Source organism: Anas acuta, chromosome 3 (assembly GCF_963932015.1).
Source record: "Anas acuta chromosome 3, bAnaAcu1.1, whole genome shotgun sequence".
Taxonomy (NCBI): Eukaryota; Metazoa; Chordata; class Aves; order Anseriformes; family Anatidae; genus Anas; species Anas acuta.
In genome coordinates, this window is record NC_088981.1 from 76109001 (window position 1) to 76123209 (window position 14209).

At 42.6% G+C, this 14209-nt stretch overlaps 1 long non-coding RNA gene across 2 annotated transcripts; it reads left to right on the plus strand.

The window, feature by feature from the left end:
* Nucleotides 1-7497: 7497 nt before the first annotated feature.
* On the plus strand, nucleotides 7498-10733 carry LOC137853049 (uncharacterized). Of its 2 annotated transcripts, none has more exons than XR_011094191.1 (3): nucleotides 7498-7603; nucleotides 8720-9010; nucleotides 9461-10733. It is a non-coding gene; the product is annotated as an uncharacterized lncRNA (long non-coding RNA). The 2 variants fall into 2 exon arrangements; XR_011094192.1 differs by having other exon boundaries at nucleotides 7600-7675.
* The last annotated feature ends 3476 nt before the right edge of the window (nucleotides 10734-14209 follow it).

A 14209-nucleotide genomic window follows, 5' to 3' on the forward strand; every position in this document is an offset into this window, starting at 1 on the left:
TTCTTAAAGTGACAATGTCAAATAGTTTGGATGCACTGACATCCTATTATACTATATAGGACAAAATTGTAATTTCTTTTTGGTTTATTTCCTGTATTCAGTTCTGGAAACACAGAAGTCTGAGTATCCCATGAAGGTGAAATACTGAGCCACTAACATCAAACATAACATTACCATTGACTTGTGCTGTGCCTGGTGCCTTTCCGTGCACCAGTGGGAAGTTAAATAAATACAATTTCACTGACCAACCCATAAATGCAATGCAAGGAAAAACCATAAACAAAGCAACACAGAGACAGTACAGGCATTATCATTTGGATTTAGTAGCAAGCAAATTAATAACATGTTAGAAATAATTTAGGGTAACTATTACACCTGCAGACCTGATGGGAACAAGGTGGTGTGGACAGGTGGACCACGCACCAAGTGGGTGCTTAGCTGCTGGCCATGCCAGGGGGATCTTGCTGCATCTCCCATGTACAGGAAACAATTTTGGAAGTCTGAATTCTTTTATGGGATTGAAAAAATATAATTGACTACAGAAAAAATCAGGTTGAATAATGTAGTTCCCTAACATTTGTATAACAATACTTAGTTTTCCTCCTCACCAAGGGCTGCTGTGTTATCCATGTAGTGATTCTCTCTGATTCACATTTCTTTTTGGCTTAAGCAACTTTTTTTTTCTTTTTATGGATTTTGTTGAGTATTTTTCAAGTCTCCTCTCATCCTTCCATATTTCTGTCATCCACTTTTTTTTTTCTTTCTTTTTTTTTTTTTTTCTTTTTTTTTTTTTCTTTCTGGCTTTACATAAGCTGCACTTCCCTCTTGTAAAAAATCTTTCTGGCTTAGATTTTCCTTTTATAGATTTTCCTTTTAGCATTTTCAGTTTTACCAGGCTGTTTGATTTCTGGCTCTTGCTTTATTATTATTTTATATTATGGGGCCTTCCCATCAGCAGCTTCAGTCCAGTCAGTGGGTTGAGTCAATGTTTCTACCTACTCACCCACTTTTGCTGCAGCATCCAGCTGCTGGTGCACTCAAAATGCTCTGCTCCTGGGGTTGTGCTGCTGTCAGGGCTTGGGCTCCACTGACTTCTCTGCTGCCAGTCACAACCAACACACAACAGCATCATAATCAAGGCATGGGGTCCTAGTGAGATGTCTAAAAGCTACCTCGTGGCTGTGTATAACGCATAGAACAAGAACTTGAGTGTATGATGAGCATATGATCCACAGCCCCAAATTACTGACCCTTACCTAACCAACTCTACTAAGTGCTTTTCTGGTACGAAGTGCCTGGAGGCAAAGGCCTGGAGGAAGAATTTAGGCTTCCAGTGAGGGAGAAAAAAGAAGATTATCTGCTCTGTGAGTTCCTCAGATATGCAAATGAAGACTAAATGTGACTAGGATATGACAGGGCTGAGGTGTAGAGGAAGACAAATGTGAATAGAAACTCCCTAGGAGGGCAGAAACTGGAAGTCATTTCTCAGGCTTTTTGTCATAAAGGCATCCAGTCACCTCAGTTGCAGGTCATGATGCAAATAAATGCCACCTACCCTATCTGAGCTAGTCTTAGGGTATGTGATACTGGCCACAGCTCATCCCATCTCCCCACTGGTCCTTGCCTGGGGAGGACAGTGCAGAAAGTCTGAGGTCAGGGTGTTCCTGCTGTGGGGTGGTAAGTTGAATGCCAAATTTCAGGCACAGGAAAAGCCCTGTGGAGGAAATTTGGCCTCTCCTGGGACCTGGAAGAAGGTGAAGTGGCAGCATCCACTGCTTCTGTGGGCTTCCTCATCCCTTCCCTGGGACTGACCCTTCCTAGCACTGGGGCCCCATGGGCAGCAGGAGCAGCTGTGCCTGTCCTATGGGTCAGAGCAGCTGCTGGGGCAATGTATACTGCTATCAACAATTAGTAAGCATGGAAGAAAGCAAAAGATGCATTTTGACATATACCTTAGCTTCTTCCACTAAGATTGTCAAAGTAAAATATATCAAAATCCTTTCTGGTCTAGAAGTCACATTAATCAGCACTTTCCTTGACATTTCTTGGTGCATAAATCCAATTTAACAATTTATCAGTAGAATGGAGGAGTTCAAACATCTCTTAAACAAAATCATGATTTATACAATTATTAGTTTTGAATTAAACTTTCAAGATAGTAGAGAAGAGAAAGGCATAGAGTTTGGCATATCTGCCAAACTGCAGATTTCACGTTTGCTGCAGTGGCATCCATTGCAGTGATTCTACAGCTTTCAGTCAATTCATACTTCCTAATGATGCTGAATTTGGTTAATAATCTGGTTACTGATAGACAGCACGATCTATTACTCTTACTGAGAGCTTGTACATCACTTCTCAGCTATTGGATCCCCAAATGTATGCTTGGCACTGAAGATACTGGCTATGACTTTGATGTCAGCAAATCCATAATGAAACCAAGGCTCCTACAAAGATTTTGGTAGAAACATGTTAGTCTCAGACCTGTAAGAGACAGGAGCCATAGTAAGCACAGTGGATCAAGTTTGCTGCTGATATTGATGATGGTATAAATGGCAGCTCAGATAAGATCACGTGCTGGTATAAGTAGTGAAAAGGATAATATACTGATTCCGAGTCAGATAACCTGTGAAGCTTAAACTAACAGCTATCAGAAGAGGGCAATGCACAGATAACAGCTAAACAAAACATTCACTTAACCAAGATCTTTTCATATTGCAACCTTTCCATGCCACCACTGGTGCAGGAAGAGAACACCTATAAATATCACATTAAAAAGCTATTGTTGGATTTTCTGTTGCAAAATAGGAAAAACAAAACAAAAACAGTGGAGGAGCAAGATGCTTTTAGTATTAAAACACTTGGAGAGGTCACAAGTCTGCTTTCTGTACACTTTCCTTGGTCCTCCACCATTTAATAAAATATTCACTTATATAACCTATTCACTTTGGCAGCTATCTAGTGCCTTATCACTTATTGCTATCTTACCACTTTACAGCTGCTGTAGAAATTACACCAGACTTCAAATTTTGTTTAGATATTTAGTTGCTTAATTGTTTTTTTATTTTGCCTAAGAAATTGATTCATAGGAAAATATTGCCACACTTTTCCCCCCTTCCCCCCTGTCTAGCAATCTTATCCACAGATCAATTCTACTAACTTGTGATTGCATTTTATTTAAAGCAAAATGATTGGATGGAGTTTTGATTTAAGGAAAAATAGCAGGATAGGGAGAAATCTGATGCCTTGCCAATAAAAATCAATTAATGTGGGAACGATACAGATAGAATCAGAAAAGCCTCAATTTGTCCTGAAACAGGTATACCAAGATGCAGTCAACCTCAAAGCAAGTGGTTTTACATCTTTTTTTTTTTTTTTTCCACCTCTAGTTTTCAGAAAGGTACTTAATGCAAGCAAAGCTAATTAGTTGCTCTGTGAGCTTTGAGATTTGCAAAAATTGATTTTCTATTGCACTGTGTCTCCTGGCTGGACCTGCTGTGTCTGCTAGGGCTTGAGCAATGAGCAGAGTTTCTGTAGGGTCTGGGGCAGTCCTTCCTCTGGGGTGGCTCTGCACCCTGTAGCTGCCTGCCCAGCCAGGGCACTGGTAAGGTCTGTCTCCACCATCTGCCTCTCTTTTGTTAGAAACATTTGGGAATTAGGATGGCTTTGGACATTGAGAATTTCTACTGGCTTCATCTGAAATTGCTAATGAGTTCAGAAGAAAGGTGGGGTTGAGGGGAGATAACATGTCTGTCTCTCTTTCATACACACATACATACATGTGTGTACCAATATGTGAAAAACCAACATGACCATGTAAGCCTTATTATTTTCTTAAGCAGCCAGATTCAGAAATTCCCACTGATGCTGCAGAGCTATAAGGCAGGAGTGTTGCTAGATATCACTGGTGGGTCAGCTGGGTTGATGCTAGAATTACATTGGGAGTTATGCTAAATGCTTTGAGTCCTGTTTTACACGGGGCATCATCCAGGTGAATTATAGCGAGCATTTCCTGGCTATGCAATGCCAATCTGCAGGGACACAAAGGTTATGAGCTAGAGGAGCTGGGATGTATGAGTGTCTGGTGTAGAAGAGAGTGTTCCAGTTGCAACTTTGATAATTTTGATGTCATACTACTTCCAGATGACACGAGGACCAGGGAACAAGAAATCCATCAGGGCCAGCAGGCAGAGAAAGAGCACGTGGCTCAATGGGTTAAGTAACAAGCAAAAGCTACCTCCGCCAAGAGGGTGGTGAATGAATGAGCGCCGTCCCCCTCCAAGTTCCAGCAGTGACCAGGATTCCTTTCCCAGCCCGCCCCCGGGATTCCTCAGGCAGGAGGAAAAGGGAGAAAAGCAAACCCTTTCTCCTGGCTGGGCACAGCGGGGTGCAGAGCAGCAGCCCCCTGCCTGCGCTTCCCTGCCACCCCCATGCTGGCATGTGGCGGCTGCAGGGGGGTGAGCTGTGGCTGTGAAATGCAAATTTATTTGCAAGGCTCTTGATTTCACCAAGGAAAAAAACAGAAACAAAAACAAACAAACAAACAAAAAACCACACACAGAATTCAAGTGAGTAAAGCCACATGAATGGGAGGTGCTGTATACCCGGGTTTGTCCAAAGAGAAAGATGAATTGAGGTCCCTTTGAAAATGTGGCCGTCCCTTTTCTTTGAGCAGGATAAATAAGAAGTCAGTGGCAGATAGTAATACTTCTCCAACCTTGTACCGTGGGGATTTCAGCACATTATTGAATTATCCTCACTTACCTGTCTTAAAACAGATCTTTGCAGGTGTCAAGTCCTATTTGCCTCATTTTGGAGGGGGGAAGCACTGAGTATTGGTGAAGGGTTTTGTCCAAATCCTCCAGCAAATCTGTAGTAGAGACAGGAAGCAGAATAACTTGATCAATTAATCTGCCTGCCTACGTGTTATATATGTTTCCCTTTACTCCAAAAGACTTCAAAGATTTACATGTCAAGGGACATTTTTCTAGGGCAAAATCTAATATCCCAAGCCCACTTAAGTGTGCTGTACCTCCTGAAATCAGACCATCCTCAGACTAGGTCCTAAGTGGAGCTCTCCGTGTTTGGCTTGTGATCAATAACTCACAATAACATTTGGACCAAGAGATTATAGACATTAATCTAGCTTCAGAACAATTTAAGATCGTTAACCCACACAAGGGAAAGACAGTGTATGCCTTAGCAAATGTAAACCAACTTAAAAATACCTTTTTTGGACATCTTCTAAAATCTCCTTTATCTCGTCCAGGGGAAGAAGAAAGCTTAGCAAAGAGAACCTGATTGGAAATGCATTCCTCTCTGGTGTACTCTGTTGTCTTTGTCAGCTAATCTTGTATGAATTTGCTGTAGCAGCTCCACAATTCCTGCAAAAACTTGGCTTGCTCCTTTGCTCATATGGAAGTCCTTAGTAGACTCTGGTGATAAACAGAGTGGCATGCCAGCTAACAGCCAGTCATACCACACATACTTTTTGGGTTGCAGTGTTGTTTGGTGGGTACCCATTGATATATAGTTTTGATATGAAGTAGAGGGATAAGTATGAGTAGAGTCCAAGGTTTGGTCTTTGTGGACCAATGCTAAAAGTGCACCTTAGTGATTTTAATCACTCCTGTTGCATATACTTATAAGTTAAACCTAGGTCACAGATCTGTATTTTCTCAGAGGTATATGCAGGTCTTATCTGGAGACACATTTGTCAGCTGGGATCAGGTATACAGATCTATAAGAGATCATTTTGGGTCAAAATGGTCCAGAAGAACAGTTTGTACCTGCTTCCCCATGTTGGCAAAAGGCCAGTCTTGGTTATACCCCTTCTACTTCCCCTCCATCTTCTTCTTTCACTGGCATATTCTGGATAAAATTACTGCTGAGGTTTTGGACATTGGGGTAAAATTTGTATTCTGGATAATCCAAAAAAATCATCATTCCTCCCACTGTGGACATCCCACCTTACTGCCTGGGCTTGACATTGCTTTCTCTACAGCTGGTTCTGTTTGACCAGCAAGTGTTACCAGACATGCAGGAAACTTATTCAGAAATGCTGAGATGCTTTCTTCACCCCATGATGGTGGGACACCATTGTGTCAGGCACCTGATGGTACCAGTCAACATGAAAAGTGTGGGAGGTGAGGAGATTTGGTACTGGGGCTTATCTTATGGCCACCTCCTTGAACAGCAAGCAAGATCACTGTGGGAGGAAGAGGTCCTGGTGCTGAGCTGAGGGTACAGAGAGAAGGAGGTGAGTGCAGGCGGTGTGTTTCCCAAAATATCAGGAATGGGTTGGCATGTCTGGCTGTAGAGGTGCAGCTTTGTGGAAGATGAGAGAGCTGCACCTGCTTACGGGAGAAATAGATTTGGACTAAAAGACACAAAAGAGCAAATTGTAGAGAAGCAGAAATCTACAGACAGAATTATAGATATTGCTGAATCCCCAATGTATTTTTAAACTTCATTTTAAAGGGAAAACAATGGAAAAAAGCCTCAAAGGCACATATTTAAGTGTTAGTTTCACAGTAATACCTCCTCAGAGATCTGACTTTATCACTACTGAAAGGAGAAAGCAGAAAATGGAATTGTTTTTGTTGTTCTATCATGTTTGTGACATGACGAAAATGTGGAGTTCTTCTGCCTTTTGCTTTTCACCTTGTTGAACTGCTGTCAGACTTCTGTAAATCGTTTGCACCATAAACAAGGTTTGTAAGTGAAAGGGCAAGTGCTGAGAAAAGCCAAAGGCAGAGATTTTGTATTGAATCTTTTCTTACAGAGATAACTAGCTTCAGAGTGGACTGGCTTCACCTAGATCCAGGAAGCAAAGCCAAGTTTCACTGAAGACCACAGCATAATGAAGCTGAAACAGCAGTAAATGGATGAAGAACGAATGTGTTGGTTTGAATTTTACAAAAACAAACAAACAAATAAGTATGATAATTGTGACTGAAGGGACTGGGCTTTAAGCAGAAGCTACTGCCTTGTTTCTCTGTGGCATTTCACAGATGTGTGACAGACAAGCTCTCAGAAAGACAGACATCCCTTGCACAGGAATACTGCCTGGAAACTGCCTGCTGCTGCTGAGATCCATGGCTGTCACTAATCCCCACATAAACTCGGCAAGGCTGTTTGCCCCCTCCACACCAGTAATGGGATATCAAAATAGGGAGAAAAGAGAAACTGTTTTGCTTGCATACGTGACTATTACAGTGTCAGTACCCAGCGCATCAGGCAGCTCTGCTCTTTTGGCAGGGAGCCAGTAGAAGAAAAAGGCATCAGCACGATTTAAAGCATGGCAATGACAGGCTGGGATAACCTGGTACCTGTGGTGAGCCACGCTTGAACCAGTGAAAAGTGAGGGGCACAGCGAAGGAACCTGCTCCTGCTCTATCTTGCTGAGTAGTGCTGAGCAGCAAAGGAAGACCTGGGAGGTGGGACCACACTAACAAATACTTCTTTAGCTCCCTAGAGATTGTATAACTTCAGGTACACCTGTTTTGTTCTTCATTTTGCAAATAGGATACACCTGAAAGATGGAGTATTTAAGGAGCCTGGGATCCATTATGCATAAACCCAAACCCACTTGTGCTGGGGTCTAGTAAGTCGAAGCAGCCTGGTGTGTTTCATGCAAATGCCTGCAGACTTAGGTCAGCTTGTGACTACAAGCAAGGTGGTTGGTATATTCATCTCTTCATGGTGCAGCAGCAATGACTGCATTTCTGTCTTTCACCCATAGTTCTGTTTTGGTGGTTACACCTGGAACTTCTTAGAAAGTCATGTGGCACCATACCAATTGGTTTTCTTTAAACCTTGTATTTGTTTTGTGTTTTACTATTCTTTTGTTATTGCTTCTCTGTGTCTATGTGAGTTATGCAACTGTGGTTTTAATACAGCAATGAACTTCAGAGAATGTTACAGACTTCCAAAATGTAAAATGGACAACAAAAAGCACAGAACCTTATCTTAGAAACTAATAGAAAGGATATAAATCCTGTAGGTTGTATAAACCCTCCCCCAAACTTGCTCTGGTGCCTCACATGTTTTTGACTGCCCCTGATTTGCAACTAGTGAGAAATATGGAGCCCTGCCCACAGCGGATGAACACAGGGTCATCCAAAGCAAGTGTTGCTGTAATTATGGTGGGCCAAAAAACAGGGAATGCTCAGGAGCTGTTAGATCTCATGTTTCATATGTGATTGTGGTGCAGGGCTAGGAAGAAAAAAAAAGCAATAGAAAAGAGGGCTGCATGATTCCTTACCTGCTAGGAAGTTTGGAAACTTCTTGGGGAAGACTCTACTATACATGTATTAACTAATAAATGCTATCATATTTTACAAAAACATTATTTATATTTTGAATTAACCCAACTAAAGACATTATTTTGCCATGTAGCATAGCAGGCATTTGAAAAATTGGTAGGACTGAACCCCTAAGTTTTCATTCTAACATCCAAGGAAGTGGTTAAGCAATATCTGAGCTACTGACTTTTGTGCCCAGGGATGAAGAAGAGATGCATTTAAAAAACATTGGGAGAAACATTTCATGAGTTTAACCCTCCAGAAAGGGGAGGTATATATTGATCAGCTTTGTTTGGTGAAGCTGGTCAGAAGGTCATGCAATTACAGGACATGCAGGTTATAGAAAAAAAGGTTTCTTGGGAGCTGTTTGGAAACACAGGTGGAAGACTGACTGAGCATCTCTATTCCCCCCACAGCCAGCTGGGCACCATGGTCTGGAGGAGGAGGTGTTGTGCAGGAGCAGTGAGGACCAAAAGAACTTGGTTTGCAGCAGAATGTCTCTTCAAGCCAGTGGACAAGTTGAGGAGGAATTAAACCAGAAAAAGAGAAGAGAGGGATTCTAAAGATCTGATTTCTTCAGATGCATACATTTCTGCATCAGTAAAGACAAGAGTGTGATTTTGGATCCTCTGATTATTTCATCCAAGTTGAATCTCTAAGTGACATGGATTCCTCTCCGGAGCTGTCTGCTTCTTGCCATGCACTGAGTATGCTTAGACAATTAAAGTTTGGCAAAAGGAACTTCTCCTTCAATATTCCTAATTTTTCCCTCAGAGTAACAAGCCTACAGTTTTCCTAAGTGAAACTGTCAGTCTGAATCTTGTCCCCAATGTGTTTCTTAATTACACCATAGCTGTTAAGCTGTAGTGATGTTCCTTGCGGAATGGTCTGAAATTAAAGCTAAGAATAAACTCAGCTTGCTGAAGCAAAGCCTAAGTATTACTTTTTAAGGCAAAAAAAAAAAACACAACACAACCCCATTTTTTTCCTGAGGCTCTAATTGCTTATGAAGACTGCAACGTAATGATGATGAGACAAAAACAATTTAACTTCTGACCCTGTAAATGCATATTATGATTGGCAATAATTATTTTTGGATGCCATGTGGCTTGAGGATGCTCTGGTGCAGTGCACTGATGTCCACTTTGTTCACACAGGTACCTGAAGTGCTGTTACATCTTGTTTCCAGAAGCCAGAACTTGCTGCAAGGGGAGAGTTCAGCTCGAGCCCAGGGTCAATTCTGCAGCCACTGGTAATGCTGAGAAAAGGCTGGTGGGAGATTAGGCAGAAATGCACATTCAATAAAGTCAAAAGGATTTTGTCTCCCTAAAGGTTTGGAAGCAATGAGTTTGTAGATAACTTGATGCCTGTTTGCCCTATGGACATCACTCTTTAACTTCCACTGAGGCAGAGCATGCTGTTATCCTGTAGACACCCAGTGAAGCAGACAAGAAGGATTTTTTCAGTTTTTCTGGCCAGATCTGTAGTATTTTTTTTTTTTTTTTTAGGACAGATCTTCTATGAAAATCATATCAAGTTCAAGGTTATATTTAATGGTGGCTTTACAGTTTGCCAGCTACTAATGGTATTTCTTTGGATGCCTCCAAAACTATCTTAAACCATTATTTTCAGCCATTCCTTTAATTGTCTGTCTAAAAGATCATGGCTTTGAAGACAAAATCCCACAGCTTTACGTCTTCTTGATCTTTCTTTAACTCTACTTGACATTTGGATTTTTCTGTCTCAACCTTATGCAACTGAATTACCTGCAATTTCTTTTAAAATCAATACCTTTGATAACTTTCTATATGGCTTAGAACTCAGAAATAAATTGATTACATAGCATTTTAAAGCCAAATTAAAGCTAAAGATTAAAAGTTAGAATAATTAATAACAGAATAATTCCTAAAATGTGTTTCCTTGCCTAGCCTTGCCTTCTCCTGTTTCTCCCTCTCCAGACAAGACATACCAAACTAGTTTTTTCAACAAAATGATATTTAAAAACTTATTACCATCAACAATGTATGTACAGCAGAGTTTCCTGAAGAGCAAGATATTAGACCAGTAAATGAGTCTCAGATTTTTCAGAACGTCAATTTCAAAGTTGATTTGCAAATTGCATTTTGGTTTAGAAATGCTGAACAGACTTCCCCGAAATCCACATTTATCATTACCAAGACATTCTTAGTTAAACATCTTTTGAAAAGATATTTCTTGCCCTAAAACTCTGATACTCTGTGTTACCATCTGGAACAGATTTCATGTTCACTTCTCTGTCTGAATATCCTCCTCACAAAAGGATAAAGGATCTGGAAAGAACACTTTTTTTTGGTGAATTTAGAGCATTTTTTTTTCCTGTTGTGATTACATGCAAACAAAGCTATCAGAAATGAAAAGACAGACAGCTTACTACTGGTCACTGACATCACATGGCACCACATCTTACGGGGACACCAGCACAAACCAGTTGCTGCCTTATGACCTGTTTCTAACAGGAGCAGTGGGGTCATGCCAGGTGGGTCCATGTTTCATGCAGCTGAGGGATACACTGAGGCTGTGAGAATGCTCCTCTCTGAGGGTGCTTGGCATGGGGAGATCAGGCAAGGATGCTTTGAGGGCCTCTCCACAGGTCTGTGCACAGAGTGAGCATCACAAACTTGTCTTCTCATTGATGCCCAGAGTCATGACTGGGCAGCGGGTGAAAACCTCACGGGACCCATTTCTTTTTTAGGGGAGAGATGTTGACACAGTAAAGGAGCTTTTACATAGTGGAGCATCCTACTAGGTGGCACCTGGGGAGCCTTTTCTGAGATGCAGATGGCAGCAGGATGTAGATGATTGATTTATGGCAGACTTGGACTGACATGATAAAATACTGTGGCTGCTGCTTCTTAGTGGGGAGAGAGAAAATGATATAGTGAGGTTAATTTGTATTGTCACACAGATATGTAACAGGAACCCCCAAATATGAAGACAGGAAAGGGGCTTTTGTGGCACTGCATGGTGAGCTGAGCTTGCCCTGACTCTGTCCCTGCAATGTGTGGCTGAAGAAATAGATGCAGCAGGATATAGTCCTTTGCCTTCAAATTTGGGACCCTGAAACTGCTTACTAGATGGATTTCAGGTGCCTCCCTGCCACCAGAGACTGGGCTCTGTGGGCTAGCAGTTTTATGGAGGAGAGGGCAATGAAAAGGCTGGTGTTGTTGGCAGCCATCTCACGTGGCCAGTGTTGTATTTGTGCTCTACACTGTGTTTCCTGCACGTTTCCTAGGTCCAGGCAGAGTGTTTTTCCCTGTTTATTTGTTATTTTGTTTGTCTCTGGATACCATAAGTTATTGACTGGCAAGTCTGGCACAGGTAAGCAGAAATTGTTTCCTTTCCTTGTCGTGGCTGTGTATAGAGGCAAGGAAAATGAGGGACTCCTTGCAGGTCAGGGTAGAGTAAACACCATGTGATGCATTAAGGTGACACCTTAGCTTCAACTGTTTTAATTGATTTTTAATCAGCTTTTACCGCACAACAGCAATTTATTATAGGTTTTATGTGATTATAGGATTACTGTGATTTTACTTGTTCACTTAGCATAGTTTTTATGGGCTTATGGTAACTTCAGGTTTTATGTGCTACTGACATTTTGCAACTTTGCTAAAAGCTTATCTGTACAACTTCCCATTCTCCCTGCCCTGGCAGAAAGGATTGTTGCTACCGTCTGGCTCATTTATTAACCAACCTGTTTAAATCAGAGAAAAAAATGATATTACATATTTTCTTTTATAAGCACAGAAGTGGTGTGTGCTGTAAGCACTGCACAAATGCACACAGCTGTATCCACATGTGCCTGTGTAAAACTCCTTATACTGTGGAAGGAGAGGGCATGGATGGAAGCTGTAAGTCCCTGTGACAAAGTGTGACCAACTGTCCTTGTTCTTGGCAAGGTGACGGGCTTGTACCATGGTGGAGGGATCCCCTTTACCAAGGGTTGTTCAGTCTTCAGTATATTTTCCTCCTCTTTACTGAACATGAGCTTCTCCAGCCAAAGGGGAAAGAAGATGATCCCACTTGCTCAGGGATAATTTCTGAGTTTTGGTGACTGGGCACTCTGTCAGGGACCTGACAAGACATTACCAGTGTGGTGCTGGTAAGAGGGAACTGCCCAGGAGCCTCACTAACAGACTGCTGATGCTGCCGGGCACAGAGATTGGCAATCCTTACTCCAGCAGCAGAAGAAAACTGAAGGAAGAGTGGGGCCACCTGAAAGATACGGACACTTCTGGAGATCCTGCTATAATTGCAGGACCAGCAGTATTCCCATAACAGTGCCTTGAATCCTGGCGTGATCCTACAGTGAGATAACTGCTGGCTACATGGTGAGTGTCTCCTGTTCTGGCTGGAGCTGGCCAGGGACAGGTGCTATCAGGGAGGGTGGCAGGGACACAGGACAGCAGGTAGCATGGGGATGTAGTATGCCACAGAGGACTGCAGGTACAGTCTTTAAGGACGTTACAGATGGGTGCCTAACCACCCCAATGACATTCTCCCCACTGCCTCCTCCCTCTGCCCCCTAGAGCAGGTTCACAGGTTTTGGGGGGAGATCAGTGGCCCATCTGCATGCCACAGCACAGGGAAAAATGGCAATTTCACTTGAAGATGAGCTTTATAAAGGGACAAATCTAATCCACATAAACCGCAAAGCCCTCTGCTGCCTGAGGAGGGTGTTGGTAGGAGCATGGCTCACCGTGTCTGGGGACCCTTTGGAAAGATCTTGCCATTCAGGACCTTATCTATTCCAGGCTTCCCTTGTGTTAGCCTAGATACAGGCAAAAGATGCCTCAGGCTGTTGTGAGCAGCGAGGTTATCCCGGCTTTGCTGCTTGCTTTGCCTCGGCAGCTGCCTGTGAGAAGCCAGCAGGCTGCTGCTGAGCTGGAGATCAAACAGCGATGGGCACGGCAGGGGACAGCAGCAGCCAGCCTGGCTCGGCAGGCCTTCCCTCGGGCCCCTCACCCCAGCTTCATCTCATCCTTTCCCTCCCTGTCCTGCGATGCTTGCCCTACTCCACCTGCCAGGGCAGGGGCTGTGTTTCTCTGCTCTTTGCTGGGTGGAAGGCTCCTAGCAAGTGGTCTGAAGACCCCACAAATACCCCTTAAACAAATATATCAGCTTTGCTGGCTGGCACTGCATTTTTTGCCTTCTGTTTCTCCCTTCAGAACTGTCAGGCAACAAAATGTGAGCTAGTATTGTAAGCCAGCATTAATATGAACACCATTATGTGTTTCAGTCAGTCAGCATACTAAGGTTGGCTTTCAGGCTGATTTTTGTGGCTGAGACAAGAAAGTTACACAATAGACACTGGAGAATCGCTTTTAAAAAAAAAATCCACAATCCTCCATTGAAATACCACGGAGCAAGGACCAGCCCCAGCCCCGGCCTGGCCGAGGCGCAGTCACATGAGTACACAAAACAATGAGCACACAGTGCAGAAAGCTGAGGCCATTGAACTTTATGTCACTTCCCAACTGCAGCATTACTCATAATTTATGGCTATACTCGCCTTTCAACCTTTAAAACCTTTTCCCAAGTATTTGCAGCATTCTCACATAAATATTGCTACAATAAGTAACACCAACGTTTAGTAGCTGTTTTTCAAGAATAACCGTGTGACACTATTATGGCATTCCATTAAACCAGCTGCAGTGTGTGGAAGGTCTAAATCAAATCATGCCCGCTAACGGCAACACTTACACATATACAAGAGAACAATGGATGGGAAAAGTTTATTCTGCGTTTCAAGACATAAATGACAGTTTTGTCTCCGTTCACAGTTATGCAAGATGTCCCTCTTTGGTGAAATGACCCAGAGTGGACACAGACTAGAGACTACATTCACAAGCTATTCATTACCTTCTCAA